Raw genomic sequence first — 8839 nt, forward strand, 5'->3', positions numbered from 1 at the left:
CACAGGGTGCCTACATAGTCCCAACAGCAGTCCCAAGACCTTACCACTGCGACACCTGGCTATCAGCGGAGCCTTGTATGGCAACAAAACAGTTAATTCAGCCTCATTTACTGTCTTTTAAAAAACCTTAGCTGATATGGCTGACTTGCTTAAACAAATGTGGCTTCTACTGACAATTGAGATGTACAAACTATAGCATAAGGGGAAATGAGGCAATCCGTAATTTTGATTAAGACATTAATGAGCGAGCTAGGACGGACGTAGTCAAATGCACAACAACTGAATTCAGAACATGGGCTGTTTTTACAGTATTCTCCCTGTACACCAAGTCAAAAATGATAGAATAAATCTAAGGGGCATATATTCAGACAATGAAAGCTCTTATAATACTCAATGATAACATTTCTCTAAAACAGGCTTATCCTTTTTGTTTATCCTTTTAAGCTTGGAAAAGAGACCCTTAAACCCAGACTTAAGACCACACACCCACTCTTTTTATTTTATTTATTTTACCAGGTAACTTGACTGAGAACACGTTCTCATTTGCAGCAACGACCTGGGGAATAGTTACAGGGGAGAAGAGGGGGATGAATGAGCCAATTGTAAACTGGGGACTTTTTTAGGTGACCATGATGGTTTGAGGGCCAGATTGGGAATTTAGCCAGGACACCGGGGTTAACACCCCTACTCTTACGATAAGTGCCATGGGATCTTTAATGACCTCAGAGAGTCAGGACACCCGTTTAACGTCCCATCCGAAAGACAACACCCTACACAGGGCAGTGTCCCCAATCACTGCCCTGGGACATTGGGATATTTTTTAGACCAGAGTAAAGAGTGCCTCCTACTGGCACTCCAACACCACTTCCAGCAGCATCTGGTCTCCCATCCAGGGACTGACCGGGACCAACCCTGCTTAGCTTCAGAAGCAAGCCGGCAGTGGTATGCAGGGTGGTATGCTGCTACTGAATATCAGGCTAGTGATTGCTTTGCAATGCTTGCACTTAACCACGGATTCCTTCCAAACCACTCATTATTGAATTTGCAATTTCCAACTTGTTGTGTAATGTCCAATGGCCGATGAGCACCTGTACATTTTATCTATCATTTCTCTTCGTTATTTCTTCTCATATGACAAGGATTTAAAAACATTTGCCAGTAGATTTTTGACTTGATTCATGATGATGACTGCTAGCTTGCTAGCTAAGATTTTGAAAGTAGGATGTTGACATGATCAGTCCAATCAAAACTACGGTAGATATAACGTGATTTGGCATCATTTTATCTGTGGCCAATGACCTTGATCCTTCTTGGATGGGCACTTCTAATGTAACTCTATGGCATCACCCAAGGGGCGTGAATTTTTTAGCTCTACCCTTAGATTTGCGGTGACATAGTGTCCCCATGAGTGACAGAACACTGAGCCAATCACGGCACAACTAGAGAACATTACCAACCCGTACGCTCCGTATTTTCCGCTGGCTGCCCCACCACCACCACAGAAAGCACTGAGCTAGGCTGAAACACTTGCATTTTGGAGCTGCCTTACTCAAGAAAGCAAAAAAAGGGACCAAGTTTGTATGCGGCTTTATTAACATTATTATATATATATTTTTTACATTGTTTGTAAACTGATATGTGACTGATAATGCCAAAATAACATGCAAAACAGGCATCCCCATTTGCCCTGAATGACGAGTTGCCACTAATCAGGAGACACATTTATGTTCTATTAACTTTTATTGAGTTGAAATGTTTCCCTCTTCCTCCCTCTCTCCCCCCCTGTCCCTCTCCTCTCTCCAGGTCTATGTCTCCTGGTTGTAATAATGATGTATATAGCCTGGACCCAGGTACTGGACATTCTGGAGGACTACGCTGCCCAGCAACAACACTCCTCTCAGTGTCCAACAGTCTACCACCTCAGCGTCCAATACGGCCTCTCCTTCCTGTTTGCTCCCGTCTCCGTCTTCTTCTTCCTGTTGGCAGCACTGCTCTTCACCCATCACAAAGTGCCAATGTAATGACTGAGGGGGGAAACAGCCAGAGAGGAAGTTGGGAATGAACCGTGCAGTGACTCCAGTGCCATAAAGGCCCAGACCTCCATGTTCAGTCTATAACAAGAGCCAGTAGTGACTGACACCATGGTCAAGTCTTATGGCTCTCACAGAGTAATACAGATGGACCATATTAAATACATTTGGAATAATCAACTGTGATTAGCTTTGAATAAAAAGGCTACAGTCTCATTGGGAGTTAAATTTAATTCCACAGATTTTTTGCAACCAGTTCTGGACTCTATCAGACAGTCCAGTCATGGAGGGTAATGAATTAGATTGTCATTATCTATTGGGATAATCATGACGGACGGGACAGCGGGTTCCTAATCAACTGTAATACATCTGAACGGAAATACAGCTGGGTTCCACTACCACCACTAGAGAGCAGTGTTGCTTTAACAGTAGTAAAGTAGGACAAATAGAACACTGTTCACAGTATTTCTAACCCAAATACTTCAAGCCATCTCAGAGAGCTTATATAGTTTCAATGGGAACAGACGTATCCCAGCCAACGTGAAGTTGCATCATTCATATTTGATTACAGCAGAGAGATTAAAAAGTTGAAAGAGGAAATGGTGAGATAATTTATTCAATTGCCTTTTTTTGTGGACCAAACAAAAGATAATATATGTTCAGTTTTTTCCCTTCTTCTGTACAGTACGGTTAACGGCATATTAAAGTAACTGATACAGAAAGCCCACCATCACACCTTTATAATTGGAAAAGGCAAACATTATGAGTTCTCTCTCAGTGGCGTGGGCCTGAGACAGTAAGACAGCGATGAGATGAGGCTGACTGGGGGAGGAAAGGAGGGGAGGAGAAGAGGTGAAGTGTCTCATCAGTGTGTTTTTCTTTTCTTTTAATGTCTTTCCTCCTCTTCCTAGTCTGAGCTGTGAACAAGGTGAGCGTAATTATACTAGGAGCTTGTCACATTCACTTCTGTGGCCTCACCGCCTGAAACATCTCTGGCACTAGCACCCCCCCCCCCACCTACACCCCCCATCCCCACCCGCCTGCGTTAAACCCACACCCGCGCCACGAGCCCGCTCGTTTTAAAAGGGAGAGATTTTAATGATAGCCTGATTCAGTCATCTCTTGCTTTCAATCTTGTATTTTTTAGAAAAAGAGATTCTGTTGGCAGATTCATTTCCAGTATGTGCCCCCCCCCCCACAATCCAACATCCTCCAGATTCAGTGTTATGGGTCACTGTCACCCCAGCGTTGCTCACACACTGTTGTTGATCCCCTCGTCACCTGGGTCTCTGTCCCTGAGAAATGAGACTGTCCACAACAATTACTACAAGAGCAATAAAGTCTCTCTACTGTTCTCTCATTCTCTCGTCTTGCTCTCTCTTTCTCTCCATCCCATTCAAAATGAAAAATGGTGGATCAAATGTAAGTCACATGACAGATTACAAAATGGAGACCATTGTTTTTAAGTTAAATGTATTTTCTACAAATACTCCTTAGCTCTTTGGTTGGCACTGTACAATCAGCAAATCAGTACTTGCATGATTTGCTTTTGTGTGTGACTGTAAATCACCCTCACATATTACTGTGTACAATCATGGCATAGTTCCCCTCCTTCTTATCATCCACATCCTCCCTAAACACACCCTGTCCTCCCAGTTGGTTTGGTCCACTCAGCCCAGGGCCTCGGGGCCCACCCAGGGGCCACAATTATTCATCCCTTTGCTCAGCCAACTAGAAGAAATTACCCTCTCTCCAGATCCAGGACCTTCTAACCTGAATCAGAACCCTAGGCTGAAGCCCCCTGCCTTGGCTACAATTATGACCCCCCGTGCCTCCACTCTCCAGACCCAGTGTTTTCCATAAATATGAGGCTGGGCGGCTGGACCCTGTTGTACTGTACTCACACAGCCCATGCTCTGTCTGGTGTGGGTCTGTGGAGCTGTAGCCTGCAGGCTGTGTGTGTTCACTGTCCTTCGGGTGGCTAGGGAAAAACAGAAGTGTTTAGGAGCTGAAGAGACACATACATTGGACTGATGGATGATAAATGTGAAGAATAGAGGAGAGTCAGAGTCTTCAGAAATCTTTCATGGATTTCAGCCATATGACCATAAGTGTATATGAATAGATCTGATGTTAATAACTTGTTGGACTCTACACTACAGCATGTCCTGTCCTTTTTCTTCCATGGCACTTTCTTCACATTGTATGTTCTATTACCCTTTTCTATTCATCCTGCTCACATCCTCTTATTTAGCTCTATTTCCCTGTTTCTAACATGAGATCTTTCTCTTTTCCCCTCTCCTCTCTCTCTCCCCTCCATCTCATCTGGCCAGGTCTTTCAGTGTTCATAATGAGGTCTGTGATTGCTCTGTGGCCCTCTCCCCCGATCTGCCCTGCTCTCTCCTCTCTTCCTCTCTCCTCCTTTCTTCCTGTGTCCTCTGCTTCTTTCCTGGGGGTTAATGAAGATCCTGTGGATTAAAAAGCAGCTGTTAGAAATGACACTGGCTCTGGCAGAGATGTGGGGCTGTAGGCGGGATTGTGCCAAGAAGGCGGGAAGAGAGGAGCAGGGTAAATAGAAGGGCATAGGAACCTTTTTGTCCTGCCATTTGAATATCTACAGTAAATACTATTACAAATCTACATCTCTCTCTCCCACACCATCTCTCTCTCTCTCTCTCCCACACCATCTCTCTCTCTCTCTCTCCCACACCATCTCTCTCTCTCTCTCTCCCACACCATCTCTCTCTCTCTCTCTCCCACACCATCTCTCTCTCTCTCTCTCTCTCTCTCCCACACCATCTCTCTCTCTCTCTCTCTCTCTCTCTCTCTCTCTCTCCCACACCATCTCTCTCTCTCTCTCTCTCTCTCTCTCTCTCTCTCTCTCTCTCCCACACCATCTCTCTCTCTCTCTCTCTCTCTCTCTCTCTCTCTCCCACACCATCTCTCTCTCTCTCTCTCTCTCTCCCACACCATCTCTCTCTCTCTCTCTCTCTCTCTCCCACACCATCTCTCTCTCTCTCTCTCTCTCTCTCTCTCTCCCACACCATCTCTCTCTTTCTCTCTCTCTCTCTCTCTCTCCCACACCATCTCTCTCTCTCTCTCCCACACCATCTCTCTCTCTCTCTCTCTCCACACCATCTCTCTCTCTCTCTCTCCCACACCATCTCTCTCTCTCTCTCTCTCCCACACCATCTCTCTCTCTCTCTCTCTCCCACACCATCTCTCTCTCTCTCTCTCTCCCACACCACTCTCTCTCTCTCTCTCTCCCACACCATCTCTCTCTCTCTCTCTCTCCCACACCATCTCTCTCTCTCTCTCCCACACCATCTCTCTCTCTCTCTCTCTCTCTCTCTCTCTCTCTCCCACACCATCTCTCTCTCTCTCTCTCTCACACACAATCTCTCTCTCTCTCTCTCCTCTCTCTCTCTCTCTCTCTCTCTCTCTCTCTCTCTCTCTCTCTCTCTCTCTCTCTCTCTCTCTGTCTCTCTCTCTCTCTCGCTCATCCTATTGCTATCATTTATCTTTTTATCTTTCTCCCCCTCCTCCCTATCTCATCTGTGTTCACGGGTCCCTTATCATCACCTTCTTTGACAGTCCCTTTCACCTCACCAGGAGGAGAATGACTTGTGAGCACAAATACCTGACTGTGGAGCACTTATCATTAGGAGGGGAGGATGAGTCCGCGGAGAGACGACGACTTTTCTTCATCTGTCCCTCTCTCATCCTCCTTCCCTCTCATCCTCCCTCGCTTCATCCCACTCTTTCACCAGGACATTATTGCATTAAGTCAGTGTGTACATCCGGTCAGTGTGTACATCAGGTCAGTGTGTACATCCGGTCAGTGTGTACATCAGGTCAGTGTGTACATCAGGTCAGTGTGTACATCAGGTCAGTGTGTACATCAGGTCAGTGTGTACATCAGGTCAGTGTGTACATCAGGTCAGTGTGTACATTAGGGAAGGTAAACAGATGATATTTAGCTCATTTTCAATTCCGCCACCTCCTTCACCTCACCTCCTCCTTGGAGACCAAAAGTGGCATAAGCCTGTTCCTTTTTCTCTCTCTCTCATTCCCGTTTTTTTATTTTTTATTCTTCTTTCCTCCCTCTCCTTCTCCTCTTCCAAAAAAATGATCAACATAGTGTACTGTAAGAGAGAACGGGAGAGAGCGAGAGAGAGAGAGAGAGAGAGAGAGGGATAAAAAAATGAAATCCAAGTTTCTTTCATCCATGAATGCTTTCATTTCTTTTTTCAAACTGAGGGAATAATCAGTGGTGCTACTGATACAACCTTTACTAGGGGGAAGAGAGGAGCGAGGGGGGAGAGAGGGGGGAGAGAGGGGGGAGGAGGTGGTGCTACTGATACAACCTTTTCTAGGGGGAAGAGAGGAGCGAGGGGGGAGCGAGGGGGGAGAGAGGGGGGAGGAGTGGTGCTACTGATACAACCTCTACTAGGGGGAAGAGAGGAGCGAGGGGGGAGAGAGGGGGGGAGGAGGTGGTGCTACTGATACAACCTCTACTTAGGGGAAGAGAGGGAGAGGAGAGAGGGGGAGAGAGGGGGGAGAGAGGGGGGAGAGAGGGGGGAGGAGATGGTGCTACTGATACAACCTTTTCTAGGGGGAAGAGATGAGCGAGGGGGGGAGCGAGGGGGGAGAGAGGGGGGAGGAGGTGGTGCTAATGATACAACCTCTACTAGGGGGAAGAGAGGAGCGAGGGGGGGAGAGAGGGGGGAGGAGGTGGTGCTACTGATACAACCTCTACTAGGGGGAAGAGAGGAGCGAGGGGGGAGGAGGTGGTGCAACTGATACAACCTCTACTAGGGGAAGAGAGCGGAGCGAGGGGGGAGAGAGGGGGGAGGAGGTGGTGCAACTGATTACAACCTCAACTAGGGGGGAGAGAGGAGAGAGGGGGGAAGAGAGGGGGAGGGGGGTAGAGCAGGGGGAGGAGGTGGTGCTACTGATACAACCTCTACTAGGGGGAAGAGAGGAGCGAGGGGGGAGAGAGGGGGGAGGAGGTGGTGCTACTGATACAACCTCTACTAGGGGGGAAGAGAGGAGCGAGGGGGGGGAGGAGGTGTGCAACTGATTACAACCTCTACTGAGGGGAAGAGAGGAGCGAGGGGGGAGAGAGGAGGGGGAGGGAGGTGGTGCAACTGATACAACCTCTACTAGGGGGGAGAGAGGAGAGAAGGGGGGAGAGAGGGGGAGGGGGGTAGAGAGGGGGAGGAGGTGGTGCTAATGATACAACCTCTACTAGGGGGAGAGAGGAGAGAGGGGGGAGAGAGGGGGGGAGGAGGTGGGGCAACTGATACAACCTCTACTACGGGGAAGAGAGGAGAGAGGGGGGGAGAGAGGGGGGAGGAGGTGGTGCAACTGATACAACCTCTACTAGGGGAAGAGAGGAGAGAGGGGGGAGAGAGGGGGGAGGAGGTGGTGCAACTGATACAACCTCTACTAGGGGGAGAGAGGAGAGAGGGGTGAGAGAGGGGGAGGAGGTGTGCTACTGATACAACCTCTACTAGGGGAAGAGAGGAGCGAGGGGGGAGAGAGGGGGAGGGGGTGGTGTTACTGCTACAACCTCTACTAGGGGGAGAGAGGAGCGGAGGGGGGAGAGAGGGGGAGGAGGTGGTGCTACTGATACAACCTCTACTAGGGGGGAGAGAGGAGAGAGAGGGGGGAGAGAGGGGGAGGAGGTGGTGCTACTGATACAACCTCTACTAGGGGAAGAGAGGAGAGAGGGGGGAGAGAGGGGGAGGAGGTGGGTGCTACTGATACAACCTCTACTAGGGGGAGAGAGGAGAGAGGGGGGAGAGAGGGGGAGGAGGTGGTGCTACTGATACAACCTCTACTAGGGGAAGAGAGGAGAGAGGGGGGAGAGAGGGGGAGGAGGTGGTGCTACTGATACAACCTCTACTAGGGGGAAGAGAGGAGAGAGGGGGAAGAGAGGGGGAGGAGGTGGTGCTACTGATACAACCTCTACTAGGGGGGAAGAGAGGAGAGAGGGGGAGAGGGGGGAGGAGGTGGTGCTACTGATACAACCTCTACTAGGGGGAAGAGAGGAGTGAGGGGGAGAGAGGGGGAGGAGATGGTGCTACTGATACAACCTCTACTAGGGGAGAGAAGGAGCGAGGGGGGAGAGAGGGGGGAGAGAGGGGGAGGAGGTGGTGCTACTGATACAACCTCTACTAGGGGGAAGAGAGGAGCGAGGAGGGAGAGAGGGGGGAGAGAGGGGGAGGAGGTGGTGCTACTGATACAAACCTCTACTAGGGGAAGAGAGGAGCGAGGGGGGAGAGAGGGGGAGGAGATGGTGCTACTGATACAACCTCTACTAGGGGAAGAGAGGAGAGAGGGGGGGAGAGAGGGGGGAGAGAGGGGGAGGAGGTGGTGCTACTGACACAACCTCTACTAGGGGAAGAGAGGAGAGAGGGGGGAGAGAGGGGGAGGAGGTGGTGCTACTGATACAACCCTCTGACTAGGGGGAGAAGAGGGAGAGAGGGGGGGAGAGAGGGGGGAGGAGGTGGTGCTACTGATACAACCTCTACTAGGGGGGAGAGAGGAGAGAGGGGGGAGAGAGGGGGAGGAGGAGGTGGTGCTACTGATACAACCTCTACTAGGGGGAGAGAGGAGAGAGGGGGGAGAGAGGGGGAGGAGGTGGGTGCTACTGATACAACCTCTACTAGGGGTAGAGAGGAGAGAGGGGGGAGAGAGGGGGGCGGAGGTGGTGCTACTGATACAACCTCTACTAGGGGAGAGAGAGGAGAGAGGGGGAGAAGGGAGGAGGTGGGTCGCTACTGATCACAACCTCTACTAGG

Source organism: Salvelinus fontinalis, chromosome 41, assembly GCF_029448725.1.
Source record: "Salvelinus fontinalis isolate EN_2023a chromosome 41, ASM2944872v1, whole genome shotgun sequence".
In the NCBI taxonomy this organism is placed as follows: domain Eukaryota; kingdom Metazoa; phylum Chordata; class Actinopteri; order Salmoniformes; family Salmonidae; genus Salvelinus; species Salvelinus fontinalis.